General features: G+C 44.9%; 1 long non-coding RNA gene across 1 annotated transcript in view; it reads left to right on the plus strand.

Annotated features, from left to right (window-relative positions):
* LOC132209625 (uncharacterized) overlaps positions 1-15526 on the plus strand; it is a 100229-nt gene that overhangs the window by 47247 nt on the left and 37456 nt on the right. The window contains exon 2 of the long non-coding RNA XR_009445804.1: positions 10144-10254. This is a non-coding gene — a long non-coding RNA (uncharacterized LOC132209625). The remainder of the gene's footprint in view (positions 1-10143; positions 10255-15526) is intronic.

Raw genomic sequence — 15526 nt, forward strand, 5'->3', positions numbered from 1 at the left:
AATGCTCTGACCAATAAAGGCAAACATGCCAAATGCCTTCTTTGTCACCCTATCTGCCTGTGATGACACTTGCAAAAAAAGTGAAAACTTTTGTGTTTCAGGTGAGTGCAGAAGTTTTGGTTGAAGCTGGCTGTGTAAGAGAGTTGTTCCTAAACAGGGGAAGTAGTTTCGGACTGTTTAGAAACAGGTTATCTCAGTGTAAGGAGTCTAGTTTAATTCCACATCAAATGTGTTTGTTTATAACAATGAGTGAGTTATTTGATGTTGAAAGCACGTAAGCACAGTTGTATGAAGGATCCAGGAAGACGCTATCAAATTGTCAAGTCAGGCAATTAAAATCACAATTAAATGAAGCTCTGTGAATGTGAAGGAGAAGGAAAGTGTCTTTGATGTGTGTACAGTAATGGAGTGCTGTTAATAGATTATGTTTTATTGTATGATTCAAAATCTTTACATTTGTGTTCTCTGCAAATAGCTTATACTTTCTCTTACCTTCATTTCTGATGAATGGACTGTGAAATGGACTCTGGTCTCAAACAATGTAACCTGCAATATGACCTGAGTGCCTCTAGGTTTCTTTGATCAGTATATCCTTTGCTTGCTGTGACTTTCCTGTACCACTCATGAACAAAGCTTTTCACTATACTTCGGTACACGCGACAATAAAAACAATTAATCAATCAATTTCTTTTAGGTAATAATGAATGTACTGTATTGTTAAACCCAAATCTGCAACATTTTGAGATTGTGCTACAGTGAAAAACTACCTCATTAAAACAAAACAAAATCAAAATACAATCAATCGAGCCAGATTTTAGTCTGGTATCTGACTTGTCGAGTCATAATATCAGCTAGGATCAAAACACCATTAATTTTCCAGTTTGTCCTTGTGAAGAACCAGACACAGACAGATTCAAGACCATAGTGATTTTGGCTGCCACTGGCATAATGGTGAATGTTGTGATATGTCAGGGCTTTAGCAGTGCAGCCATCTGTGACAATTTGACTGGACAGTCCAGTCTCTTGTGACATAGCCTCCCACCCACCTTCCTGCAAAAATGCCATCGCCTATTCCCAACTCCTTCACGTCCGCCACATTGGCTCCCAGGATGAGGCATTCCACTCTCATACATCTCAGATGTCCTTATTTTTCAGAGACTGCAACCTCCCACCCCAGTGGCCGAGAACGCCTTCAACCGTGTTTCCCGCAACTCATCCCTCACACCCCCTCCCCTCAATAAGAACCAAAACAGAATCTCCCTCATCCTCATGTACCACCCCACCAACCTCCGGATCCAACGCATCATCCTCCGACATTTCCACCATCTGCAATCTGACCCCACCACCAAAGACATTTTTCTCTCCCTAGCCTTACCTGCCTTGCGGAGGGACAACTCTCTTCGTGACTCCCTTGTCCGCTCCACACTCACCTCCAGCCCCACCACACCTGGCATTTTTCCCTGCAACTGCAGGAAGTGCTACACCTGCCCCTACACCTCCTGCCTCACCACCATCCCAGGCCCCAAGAAGACTTTCCACATCAAGCAGATGTTCACCTGCACACCTACTAACATTGTATACTGCATCTGCTGTTCCCATTGTGGCCTCCTCTACATCAGGAAAACCAAGTGGAGGCATGGGACCACTTTGCAGAACACCTACGCTTGGTTCACACTAAACAACTGCACCTCCCAGTCCGAACCTCTTCAACTCCTCCTGCCATTCTGCGGACGACATGTCCATCCTGGGCCTCCTGCAGTGCCACAAAAATGTCACCCAAAGGTTGCAGGAACAGCAACTCATATTCTGCTTGGAAACCCCGCAGCCCAATGGTATCAATGTAGATTTCACAGGCTTGAAATCTCCTCTCCCCCTACCGCATCCCAAAACCAGTCCAGCTCGTCCCTGCCTCCCTAATCTGTCCTTCCTCCCACCTATCCCCTGCTCCCACCTCAAGCCCCATCCCCATCTCCTACCTACTAACCTCATCCTGGACCCTTGACCTGTCCGTCCTCCCTGGAATGACCTATCTCTTCCCTACCTCCCCACCTACACTCACCTTTACTGGCTCCATCCCCGCCTCTTTGACCGGTCTGTCTCCTCTCCACCTATCTTTTCCTCTATCCATCTTCTATCCACCTTCACCTCTCTCCCTACTTATTTCAGAACCCCATTCCCCTCCCCTGTTTCTGAAGAAGGGTCCAGACCCGAAACTTCAGCTTTTCTGCTCCTCTGTTGCTGCTTGGCCTGCTGTGTTCATCCAGCTCTGCATCTTGTTATCTCGGATTCTCCAGCATCTGCAGTTCCTACTACTCCTGTGTCATAGGCTCTTTTTTATCTCCAAGTTGCTTCATGTTTGGTAGTGGGGCCAAAGTTGAGGTCTTGTCTCCATTGCCTTTCTGTCTTCCTTCATTGCCATGTACTGTTGTTGCCTGAGATTTTCCCCTTCCTGTGAGGGGTCTAGCTCTAACCCTCATCGCCACTCAAGTCAAAATCTATCAGTTGTGACAGCTCAAAGTTTTGTTCTGGACAGGTGGCTACCTAATTGACCTTGTAACTTCACTCCCTGCTTTTTTGCCACTGTGATGCCACAGGGATTCCACATATATTCAAAATCCAGGCTCACATGCATTGCCACCTCTACAATGCCATTTGCTTATCAGGTGGCAGTCCCTTTTGTGCTCCACTGAACCTGTTTATGACGTTAGGGTGCTGTCCTAGGTTACAATGGGCTCCTCACCTTGCCCCCTGCTCTCCTTGCCTGTTCAGGCACACAACCCTTTAAATATTTCACTCCCCCCTCGAACAAGCTATAAATCCAAATGTAGTTTGCCTCAATGAAAAGGTGAGTGGGATTCATGATCTGCCCTTCCTTTGCCCTGTTGATTATTGCCAGTGCCAGATCGACACTTTGAAATTGACATGCTGCCCACAGCTTTATTTTCAGGGACAACCCCAAACTCTCAGCTCTCTCTACATTCCCACCTCAACTCCCAGTTTAAGGGAACGTGACACGTTCAATTCACTGAGTCAATCCGACTTTTGATTGCTCAGACTTACAACATCAAAGAAAGGAATTTGAGATAGAATACAGAATGTTACTTTTTCATTACACATGGGCCCCTGCCTATCTTCAGGAAAACATCAAAAAGAATTCCAAAGATGAAGTGACAAGGAATCTGTCAGGCACTAATTCTGTGTCAGTCAATTGGGTTCATATTTCACAGCATTAAATTCCTGCAATGTGGCAATGTTTTATTTTTCATCTGGGAGCTGTGCTCTGAAGCTCAGTTGAATTATAAAAGCAGCATGACATTGTTCCAGTTGTATGGTCCTGCCACTGAAGCTAACATAAATCAGAGTTACCATTCATGTGGGAATTTCATGACCACTCAATGAACAGAGACAACAATTAAGCCAGTTGGGTGATAGTCAATTCTGTGCGTCTCATCATAAAATAAAATAGCTCACCAGAACTCTCAACTTCATTTTGCTTTAAAAACAAAGTGGCCATTTCTCATAATTATGTGAGCTTGGAATATTGCTGGGAATAAGAAAGAGGTTCTCCTATAGGAGTGTAAGCAATTAGTCACCAAATTAAAAAGCAGAATAGCAAATTAACTCTAGATTATTACTTGAACAACAACAGAATTGGTCAAGGGTGTATGGTATCAGATAGCTGAATGTAAGGCTCAGAGACTGGTGTGGAAGAAATTGGTTTCAATTCATTGGGCTCTCGCACTAGGCAGAGGAAGAGCTGTATCATTACAGCTGCCTTCCCCCGAACCGAGTCAGGACCAATGTGCTACAGCATTGTATAACTTACAGTGAGGGCTTTCAAACAAGTAGCAGTGGAGCAAGCTTCCCATGAGTAGAGATTTAGAAAGTTAAAAAGAAAAGTCAAGGCAATAACATGAAGCAGCGAATTTGACAAGAAGATAAAGAGTATAACGGTCCTCTGCAAACAAATAACAAAAAGACAAAGAGCTCTTTATCGAATGTACAATATGCATCACAAGCTGGGTGAATTGATAGTACAAATGAAAATGAAGAATATGGTTTGATAGCTATTAGAGAGATATGGTTACAAGGAGACCAAGGCTGGGTCTTAGATATTCAACAGTATTGGACATTTTAGAACAAAAACAGGAAAAGAAAATGAGATGATGAAACTCTGTTAATAAAATATGAGATCAATAAACAGTGCAAATTTGTCTTTGTTCAGATGATTGAGACATAAAATTAGTTTTGGTAAAGATTTGCATTTGTAACAGTAAGGAGTCACATGCAAGTTATTTGGAGAACCCCGAACAGTAACTGCAAAGTAGGACAGAAGACCACATGAAATAGGAGTTGAGTAGAACACTGACGCCCTCAAGCCTGTCCTGCCATTATGGTTGGCCTGGCCCGTAGCCCTCAGCTCCTTTGAAATTGTAAAATATATTTACTTTCTCTTTAAATACTTTCAGTGATCCAGCCTCCACAGTTATCTGAGGTACGAAATGCCAGAGATTCACAACCCTCTGAGAAATGAAATTCCTTCCTACCTCAGTTTGAAATCAGCATCTCCTTATTCATAACTCTGTCTCCTAGTTCAACATTCCCTCATTAATGCAACCACCTTTTCAACATCTACTCTGTCAAGCCTCCTTCTAAATATTGCATGTTTCAAAGATCACCCCTCATTCTTTGAAAGTGTAATGAAAAAAGGCCTTAACCTGTTTAGCCATACCATTCTTGATAAGTCAACCCCTTCATCCTAGGAATCAGACTAGTCACATTTGAGGTACTGCTGATGCCTATGTATTCTTTCTAAAATACAGGAATCAAAACTGTACACAGTACTGCAGATAATAAAATGTGAGGCTGGATGAACACAGAAGGCCAAGCAGCATCTCAGGAGCACAAAAGCTGACGTTTCGGGCCTAGACCCTTCATCAGAGAGGGGGATGGGATGAGGGTTCTGGAATAAATAGGGAGAGAGGGGGAGGCGGACCGAAGATGGAGAGAAAAGAAGATAGGTGGAGAGGAGAGTATACGTGGGGAGGTAGGGAGGGGATATGTCAGTCCAGGGAAGACGGACAGGTCAAGGAGGTGGGATGAGGTTAGTAGGTAGGAGATGGAGGTGCGGCTTGGGGTGGGAGGAAGGGATGGGTGAGAGGAAGAACAGGTTAGGGAGGCAGAGACAGGTTAGACTGGTTTTGGGATGCAGTGGGTGAAGGGGAAGAGCTGGGCTGGTTGTGTGGTGCAGTGGGGGGAGGGGACGAACTGGGCTGGTTTTGGGATTGGGTGGGGGAAGGGGAGATTTTGAAGCTGGTGAAGTCCACATTGATGCCATTGGGCTGCAGGGTTCCGAAGCGGAATATGAGTTGCTGTTCCTGCAACCTTCGGGTGGCATCATTGTGGTACTGCAGGAGGCCCATGATGGACATGTCATCTAAAGAATGGGAGGGGGAGTGGAAATGGTTTGCAACTGGGAGGTGCAGTTGTTTATTGCGAACCGAGCGGACGTGTTCTGCAAAGCGGACCCCAAGCCTCTGCTTGGTTTCCCCAATGTAGAGAAAGCCTCACCGGGTACAATGGATGCAGTATACCACATTGGCAGATGTGCAGGTGAACCTCTGCTTAATATGGAAAGTCATCTTGGGGCCTGGGATAGGGGTGAGGGAGGAGGTGTGGGGGCAAGTGTAGCATTTCCTGCGGTTACAGGGGAAGGTGCCGGGTGTGGTGGGGTTGGAGGGCAGTGTGGAGCAAACAAGGGAGTCACGGAGAGAGTGGTTTCTCCGGAAAGCAGACAAGGGTGGGGATGGAAAAATGTCTTGGGTGGTGGGGTCGGATTGTAGATGGCGCAAGTGTCGGAGGATGATGCGTTGTATCCGGAGGTTGGTGGGGTGGTGTGTGAAAACGAGGGGTATCTTCTTTGGGCGGTTGTGGTGGGGGCGGGGTGTAAGGGATGTGTTGCGGGAAATGCGGGAGACGCGGTCAAGGGCATTCTCGACCACTGTGGGGGGAAAGTTGCGGCCCTTCAAGAACTTGGACATCTGGGATGTGCAGGAGTGGAATGCCTCATCGTGGGAGCAGATGAGGCGGAGGCTGAGGAATTGGGAATAGGGGATGGAATTTTTGCAGGAGGGTGGGTGGGAGGAGGTGTATTCTAGGTAGCGGTGGGAGTTGGTGGGCTTGAAATGGACATCACTTACAAGCTGGTTGCCTGAGATGGAGACTGAGAGGTCCAGGAAGGTGAGGGATGTGCTGGAGATGGCCCAGGTGAACTGAAGGTTGGGGTGGAAGGTGTTGGTGAAGTGGATGAACTGTTCAAGCTCCTCTGGGGAGCAAGAGGCGGCGCCAATACAGTCATCAATGTAACGAAGGAAGAGGTGGGGTTTGGGGCCTGTGTAGGTGTGGAAGAGGGACTGTTCCACGTAACCTACAAAGAGGCAGGCATAGCTGGTGCCCATGCGGGTGCCCATGGCCACCCCCTTTGTCTGTAGGAAGTGGGAGGAATCGAAAGAGAAGTTGTTGAGGGTGAGGACGAGTTCAGCTAGGCGGATGAGGGCGTCGGTGGAGGGTTACTGGTTGGGCCTGCGGGACAGGAAGAAGCGGAGGGCCTTGAGGCCATCTGCATGCGGAATACAGGTGTATAGGGACTGGATGTCCATGGTGAGAACCTTCAGTTCATCTGGCCATCTCCAGCACATCCCTCACCTTCCTGGACCTCTCAGTCTCCATCTCAGGCAACCAGCTTGTAACTGATGTCCATTTCAAGCCCACCGACTCCCACAGCTACCTAGAATACACCTCCTCCCACCCACCCTCCTGCAAAAATTCCATCCCCTATTCCCAATTCCTACGCCTCCGCCGCATCTGCTCCCACGATGAGGCATTCCACTCCTGCACATCCCAGATGTCCAAGTTCTTGAAGGGCCGCAACTTTCCCCCCACAGTGGTCGAGAATGCCCTCGACCGCGTCTCCCGCATTTCCCTCAACACATCCCTCACACCCCGCCCCCGCCACAACCGCCCAAAGAAGATCCCCCTCATTCTCACACACCACCCCACCAACCTCCGGATACAACGCATCATCCTCCGACACTTGCGCCATCTACAATCCGACCCCACCACCCAAGACATTTTTCCATCCCCACCCTTGTCTGCTTTCTGGAGAGACCACTCTCTCCGTGAATCCCTTGTTCTCTCCACACTGCCCTCCAACCCCACCACACCTGGCACCTTCCCCTGTAACCGCAGGAAATGCTACACTTGACCCCACACCTCCTCCCTCACCCCTATCCCAGGCCCCAAGATGACTTTCCATATTAAGCAGAGGTTCACCTGCACATCTGCCAATGTGGTATACTGCATCCACTGTACCCGGTGTGGCTTCCTCTACATTGGGGAAACCAAGCGGAGGCTTGGGGACCGCTTTGCAGAACACCTCCGCTTGGTTCGCAATAACCAATGCACCTCCCAGTTGCAAACCATTTCCACTCCCCCTCCCATTCTTTAGATGACATGTCCATCATGGGCCTCCTGCAGTGCCACAATGATGCCACCCGAAGGTTGCAGGAACAGCAACTCATATTCCGCTTCGGAACCCTGCAGCCCAATGGCATCAATGTGGACTTCACCAGCTTCAATATCTCCCCTTCCCCCACCGCATCCCAAAACCAGCCCAGTTCGTCCCCTCCCCCCATTGCACCACACAACCAGCCCAGCTCTTCCCCTTCACCCACTGCATCCCAAAACCAGTCCAACCTGTCTCTGCCTCCCTAACCTGTTCTTCCTCTCACCCATCCCTTCCTCCCACCCCAAGCCGCACCCCCATCTACCTACTAACCTCATCCCACCTCCTTGACCTGTCCGTCTTCCCTGGACTGACATATCCCATCCCTACCTCCCCACGTATACTCTCCTCTCCACCTATCTTCTTTTCTCTCCATCTTCGGTCCGCCTCCCCCTCTCTCCCTATTTATTCCAGAACCCTCACCCCATCCCCCTCTCTGATGAAGGGTCTAGGCCCGAAATGTCAGCTTTTGTGCTCCTGAGATGCTGCTGGGCCTGCTGTGTTCATCCAGCCTCACATTTTATTATCTTGGATTCTCCAGCATCTGCAGTTCCCATTATCACAGTACTGCAGATCTAACTTCACTACTGCCATTTGCAGTTGTAAAAAGACTCCCCTACTTTTAAACTTCAATTAAACCTTAGCAATAAAGGTCAAAAGTTCATTTACATTCTTAATTATTAACTGCATTTGCATGACAATTTTTCTTTTTCTCACGCACAGAATACCTAGATCTGTGTGTGCTGCCCTTTTATGGAGCCTCTGGCCATTTTAAAAAGTCTGTCATTTGACTCTTTCTAACAAAGAGCCTGACTTCACAGTTTCCTGCATTAAATTCCATCTACCAAGTTTTTGATCACTCACTCTACCTATTTGCTTCTCCTCTTGCACATTCTCTACTTTCTCATCACAATATGGCGTCATGCTTATTTTTGTATCAGTGAGGTGTTGCATTTTGGAAAGGCAAATGAGGGCAGGGCACTTAATGGTAAGGTCCTGAGAGCTTTGCTGAACAAAGAAACCTTGCAGTGCAGATTCTTGGCTCCTTGAAAGTGAAGTTGCAGGTAAAAAGGATTGTGAAATCGACATTTGGGATGCTTGCCTTCATTTGTCAGTGCACTGGGTATCGGGAGTTGGCTGTGCAGCCTCTTTTGGAATGCTGCATGCATTTCTGGTCTCCCTGCTATTGGAAGGATGTTGAGAAAGTTGAAAGGGTTCATAAAAGATTTACAAGGACATTGCTAGTGTTGGACGTTTTGAGCTACAGGGAGAAGCTGAATAGGATGGGGCTATTTTCCCTGGAGCATCAAAGTCTGAGGGGGAACCTTATAGAGGGTTTATAAAATTGTGAGGGGCATGCGTAGGGTAAATAGACAAGGTCTTTTTTCTGAGGTAGGATTCCAAAACTAGAGTGCATAGGTTTAAGGCAAAATGGGCAAGATTTAAAAGGGACCTAAGAGGGAACCTTTTCACCTAGGGGGTGGTACATGTATGGAATGAACTGCCAGAGGAAGCGGTGGGGACTGGTAAATTACAATATTTTAAAAGAATCTGGTTGGGTATACTAATAGTAAGGGTTTAAAGGGATATGGGCCAAATGCAGCAAATAGGACTAGATTTATTTAGAATATCTGGTCGGCATTGACGAGTTGGACTAAAGGTCTGTTTCCGTGCTGTATATCTCTATGACTCTATTAGAAAACTTAGATATATCACGTTCTACATCCTCCTCCAAGTCACTGATAGATTTTTTTTGTTTACAGGATGCAAGCATCACTGGCTAGATTAACATTTATTGTCCATCCCTAATAAGCTAGGTGGCAGTTAATAATCAACCATCTTGCTATAGCAACTGGAGTGACATATAGATGAGACCGAGCAAGGTGTCACTAAAGGACATTAGGGGATATAGATGGGTTTTTACAACAATTGACAGTGTTACATGGTCACCACTGGGCTTGCTTTTTATTTCAGAATTTTAGGACCTATATTTAAGAAAAAATGTACTGACATTGGAGGCAGCTTGATGGAAATTCACTAGGCTAGTTTCTAGGAGGCAAGGGTTGATTTATCAAGAATGGCTAAACAAATTGGGCCTTTATTCATTAGAATTTAAAAGAATGAGGTGTGATCTTATTAAACTATACAATATTCAGAGGGGCCATGACAAAGTTGTTGTGTTTCCACTAATGGAGCAATCTCGAACTAGTTCAAGAATAAGGGGACACTCATTTGAAACTGATCCTTTTGACACTCCACTAGCTATGCCTTTCCAAGCTGAAAAGGAACCAATCATCCTGACTCTGTCTTCTGTATGTTAATCAATCCTTAATCCACACCAATACATTACTCCAATTCTGTCAGATTCTATCTTGAGTAATAAACTTTGAGGTGGCACCTTATTGAATACATTCTGGAAATCCATATGCACTGCAACTTCTCATGCCCCTTTATTAACTCTGCTTGTTATATCTTCAAAGAACTGTAGTAGATTTGTCAACCATGGTTTGTCTTTCATAAAATCATGTTGACCTTGTTTCATTGTATTAAGATTCTCTATATGTCTTGCTATTTCTTAGGATTTTCCTGATGACAGATACGAGGCCAACAAGTTTTGTGTTATCCATTTTCTTCCCTTCTTGAAAAAAGGCATTGCAGTTTTCCAATCCTCTAGAACCACCTGGAATCAGGTAAGGTCTGGAATAGCTGATATCTTTCAGATGTTTATAATGTCCTCCACTGTGAACACCAATGCAACATATTGGTCTCAAATACCTACTATTTTTCTGCTCCATATTATAAGTTCCCCAGTTGCAACTTCCAAGGGTGCCACATTCACTATAGACACTCCCTTTCTTTGGATTTACCCACGGAAAGCCTTGCTGTTTGTTCTTATATTTCTTGCCAATTTACTTACATAAACATTTTTCCCCTTTTTATTACCTTTATAAACATTCACTGCTTGTTCCCAAAAAATTCTCAAACCTCTAGTCCAATACTCATTTTTACCACTTTGTATATCTTAAGTTTTGATTGGATACTCTCCTCGAGTACCTTTGTTAGCCATGAGTGATTCATCCATCCTAATAAACAGAATAAAATATCACTGAACATAGTGTAATATCTGCTTAAACACAGCCAAACATCTACTGGTCTTGACCTTAGTACTATTTTCCCAACCTATAAGCCTGTAAGGACATTAGCTATAGAAGCTGAAGCAGGTAATTCAGCCCATTGAGTCTGTTTCAATGAGATCATGGCTGATCTGATAATCCTCAACTCCACTTGGCTATGTTTTCCCCATAACTCTTCAATCCCTTACTGTTTTAAAATTTATCTTGATCTTAAATATACTAAATGACTCAGCCTCTACAGGGAAGGGGACAGCATTTATGCTATTGTGGGATGGGGGTGAGTGTTGTTGCTGGACTGCTGGAGCAGAAAGAATGTTGACAGCTCAGGTTAAGTGTTTGGAACGTGAGAAAGGCAGAACAATGGTGTATCTAACTGCCAGACTGTAAAGAGCAGACAGTCCCATTGAACTGGGAAAAGAGGAGAGGGTGACAGAGAATGTAACAAGCAAAGCTAAGTAGAAGGGAAGGAATGGGTTCACAATTTGAAGGTGTTGAACTCAATGTTGAGCCCAGAAGGTTGTAAATTGCTTAGTTATAGATGAGACGTTGCTCCTCCAATTTGCACTATGATTCGCTGGAGCAATGTAACATTCCAAGGACAGACAAATGGGTATGTGAGCAAGATGCTGTGTTAAAAGGACTGGCTACAGGAAGGTCACAATCAAGCTTGCGCACAAACCAGAGGTGGTCTGCAAAGCAGTCACCCAGCCTGTTTTTAGTTTCTCCAGTATCGAATAGGCCACATTGAATGCAGTGAAAACAGTATACAAGATTGGAGGAGGTACAAGTGAAATGCTGTTTTGCCTGGAAAGACTGTTTAGGGCCTTGGATGGTGAGCAGGGAGGAGGTGAAGGGGCACATGTGGCATCTTCTGTGGTTACATTGGATGGTACTGTGGGAAGGGCAGGCGGTGTTGCTGGTCAAGGAATAGACTAGAGTGTCCCGGAGGGAATAATCCCTGCAAAATGCAGTTGGGGGAGTGCGGGGAAGATGTGTTTGGTGGCGTTCTGCTGGAGTTGTTTGAAATAGTGGAGAATGATCCTTTGAATGTGGAGGAATACCGATTCATCAGCTGAGGGAGGATGGTACATGCTAATCAGCAGGAAGCTTCCTTGCCCATGTTTAACTTGAAGCCATGAGACTTCAGGGGGTCCAGAGTCAATGTTGAAGACTCACAGAGCAACTCCCTCCCGACTGTACACTATTGTACCTCTGCTGTGTCGGTCCTGACAGTGAGATAGGACATATCCAGGGATGGTGGTGGTTGTGTCTGTGATATTGTCCATAAGATATGATGTCTAGTCTGTGAGACAACTCTCCCAATTTTGACACTAGCCCCCAGATGCTAGTGAGGAGGACTTTGCAGGGTCAACAGGTGCATTTTCCGATGCCTAGGTCGATGTCTGGTGATCCATCTGGTTTCATTTATTTGAGACTTTGTAGTGGTTGGTATCACTGAACAGCTTGTTAGGCCATTTCAGAGGGGAATTGAAAGTCAACTGCATTACTGTAGGTCTGGAATCACATGTAGGTCAGACCAGATGTGGATGGCAGATTTCCTTCCCTGAATGGCCTTAGTGAATCAAATGGGTCTTTCCAACAATCGTCAATGGTTTCATGGTCATCAGTAGATTCTTAATTCTACCTGCTGTGGCGGGATTTGAACCTGGGTCCCCAGAAAATTATCTGGGTCTCTAGATTAACAGACCAGAGATAACATCACTAGGCTATCACCTTCCTGAGATAAATAAAAAGCAAATCCAACCTGGTTGAAGCTTTTGGAGGTGAGTTGATTTATTTGTCTGGACAACTGAAGTCACCATAAAGGCCCCACTCAATCTTGTCCATTGCCTGGGATATGGTGACCCTTGGGTTACACCCAGTCTGCATTTAGTTTTTCCAGTATAGAGTAGGCCACATTGGATGCAGTATACAATATACAAAATTGGAGGAGGCACAACTGAAATGCTACTTCACTTGAAATGATGGTTGGCAGAACCAAAGGGGAAGATATATCAGAAATAATGGGAACTGCAGATGCTGGAGAATCCAAGATAACAAAGTGTGAAGCTGGATGAACACAGCAGGACAAACACCATCTCAGGAGCACAAAAGCTGACGTTTCGGGCCTAGATCCTTCATCAAAGGTCTGGTGAAGGATCTAGGCCCGAAACGTCAGCTTTTGTGCTCCTGAAATGCTGCTTGGCCTGCTGTGTTCATCCAGCTTCACACTTTGTTATCAAAGGGGAAGATATGTTTGTTTCTGATAATTCCCTTCCTTTCCTTGACCTCTCTGTCTCCATTTCAGGGAATAAACTATTCAGTGCCATCCAATATAAAGCCACTGATTCCAATAGCTACCTTCACTACAGCTCTCCCCACTCCATGTCCAGAGAGGATCCATCACATTCTCCCAGTTCCCTCACCTAGGGTATATCTGTTCGGCCCAATGCCATCGTCTAAATCAGTGCTGCTGACATTCCTTGCAGGTTCTATGACCATGATTTCCTGCCCATTGTGGTTGAAGAGGCCCTCAACTGCATACCACCTATCTCCTGTGCTTCTGCCCCTGCTCCTTCCCATCACTCACAACAACATAATTGGGTCCCCGTTGTCCTTACTTTTCATCCCACCAGCTCATCTGTGGAGTTCAGCTCATTTGTCCATGCTTAGGCCAATAATATCAGAAAGCAAATAGTTCTGGAAGAACTTAAAGTGAACATCGATGAGCATGTTATTCCTTTGCCAATGTCACTTGATAGCACTTGTTGATTACACCTTCCATCACTTTTCTGATAATCAAGAATAGATTGAGTGGATGGTAATTAGTCTGGTTGGATTTGTCCTGTTTATTGTGCACATATCACATCTGGGCAATTTTATTGTCCGGTAGATGCCAGAGTTGTAGCTGTACTGGAATAACTGAGAGGGTTGTAGCTAGCTCAGAGCACACCTTCAACATGCTTTCCAGAGTGTTATTAGGGCCAATAGCCTTTTCTACTTTATATCACTTGTCAGACCTGGTAAAAGATCTGCCATATTCATAATTATAGACATGGACTGTGCTCCTCTTGATGCTTCTGGAACTGCCTTTGTTTGAATAACTGTTAAGGATACTACCAAGTGGATAAACTTCATCACGGATAATCAAGTTTCTGATCTCTGATTTAAATAATATTGGCTGGGATCTCCTTGTTGAACAGAAATGCCAACACAGCATTCCGTCCTGTCACAAATTCATGACTCTTCTATTGTTAAATGCTTATCTAAAGCACAGAGCCAATGGGTTCCTTAACTCTATGCTGCCCTTGACTATATGACTGAAACTAATTCCCTGATACTGGGAAACCAATATCTACCTTATATTGTGTACATGTGACTCAAAGTGACTGTTTTACACTGAAATCCTTTTGTCACATAATTCAGAAGAGACTTCAGGCAGCCTGCAGAATAATGCCAACAAGACCACAGCTGCTGTGAAGTGTTGCTGTTGTCTTTAATGTATCAAGAGGCTTGAAAGCCTCAAATGCTCAGGACTGTGATCTATACTTTTTATCTAATACTTGTCAAAATGCCCTGCATTTCTTTAATTCTATAGTTTATTGAGTGCGTGGTGAGTGACAGGTATTGAATAATGTCTTTCAGCTGAGTGTGTAAATAACTAATCCACTTTGTTTAAACCCACACATACCTGCTGCTGTAATTTTTAAATTCACTACATACAGGAAAGGAAAGAAAAACCAAAGCCCCCAGTTCTCTTCTGTCCAATATGGGTTATTTTCAGAAAGATACAGGTGTGCACTTGTAAACTTCCATTAACAAAATACCCTTGTAAAATGAAACTTCGTTAAGCATTGTCAGTGATGATTTCAGCTACAGATATCAATGTAATTTTTTAAAAATTCATTCATGGGCTGAGGTTGTCACTGGCTAGACCAGCATTTATTGCCCATCCTTATTTGCCCGAGGGCAGTTAAGAGAAAATCACATTGTTGGAGTGTGGAATTACATACAGGGCAGAAAAGGTAAGGATGGCAGTTTCCTTCCCTAAGGACCATTAGTGAAACAGGTGGATTTATCCTCTAACAATCTGCAATTGATTCATTGTCATCATTAGACTCTTAATTCCACTTTTTTTTATTGAATTCAACTTTCACCATCTGCCATGGCAAGATTTGAACATCTGTCCCCAAAACATTTCCTGAATTAACAGTCCAGCAATAATGCCACTAAGTCATCAGGAATTTCCACCAGATGTCCCATGAGCAACAAATGTCTGTCACTTCATTACAGTTCACAACATAGCACTGCTGACACCACAGCAATATAGCCTCTCATATACCTGTCAGGACTCACTCTAAAAGAAAAATTGACCTACAGCACTCAGCAGCTAACATGTCATCAGAGATGATCTTCCATCATAAGCAGGAGAACATACACATAGAAGAGAGTGAGAACTGCAGATGCTGGAGTCAGAGGTAACACAGTGTGGAGCTGGAGGAACACAGCGGGCCTGGCAGCAAAAGAGGAACAGGAAAGTTTCGGATCAGACACATCGGATAGCTTTTTGTCAAAGGCTTGGATAAGAAAAGAACGCTACCACAAAATATTTTCTTTTGAAATGAGGTCTCTTTTGAGTTGAGCCCTACTTGCCCACCCCCAGTCAGATTTGCTGGCCATAGGCAGAGAGGCCGGCTCACTTGGTAGTCTGATTTGCCCAGTTAGAATTCATCACTAACAATGTCAGCACAAAAAGCAACTCTGCCTATGATTAAGACTTCTCATCAACCAATCAACATGGAGAGGCTTCACCTTAAGCACTTGAGCA

Source organism: Stegostoma tigrinum, chromosome 5 (assembly GCF_030684315.1).
Source record: "Stegostoma tigrinum isolate sSteTig4 chromosome 5, sSteTig4.hap1, whole genome shotgun sequence".
Lineage (NCBI taxonomy): Eukaryota > Metazoa > Chordata > Chondrichthyes > Orectolobiformes > Stegostomatidae > Stegostoma > Stegostoma tigrinum.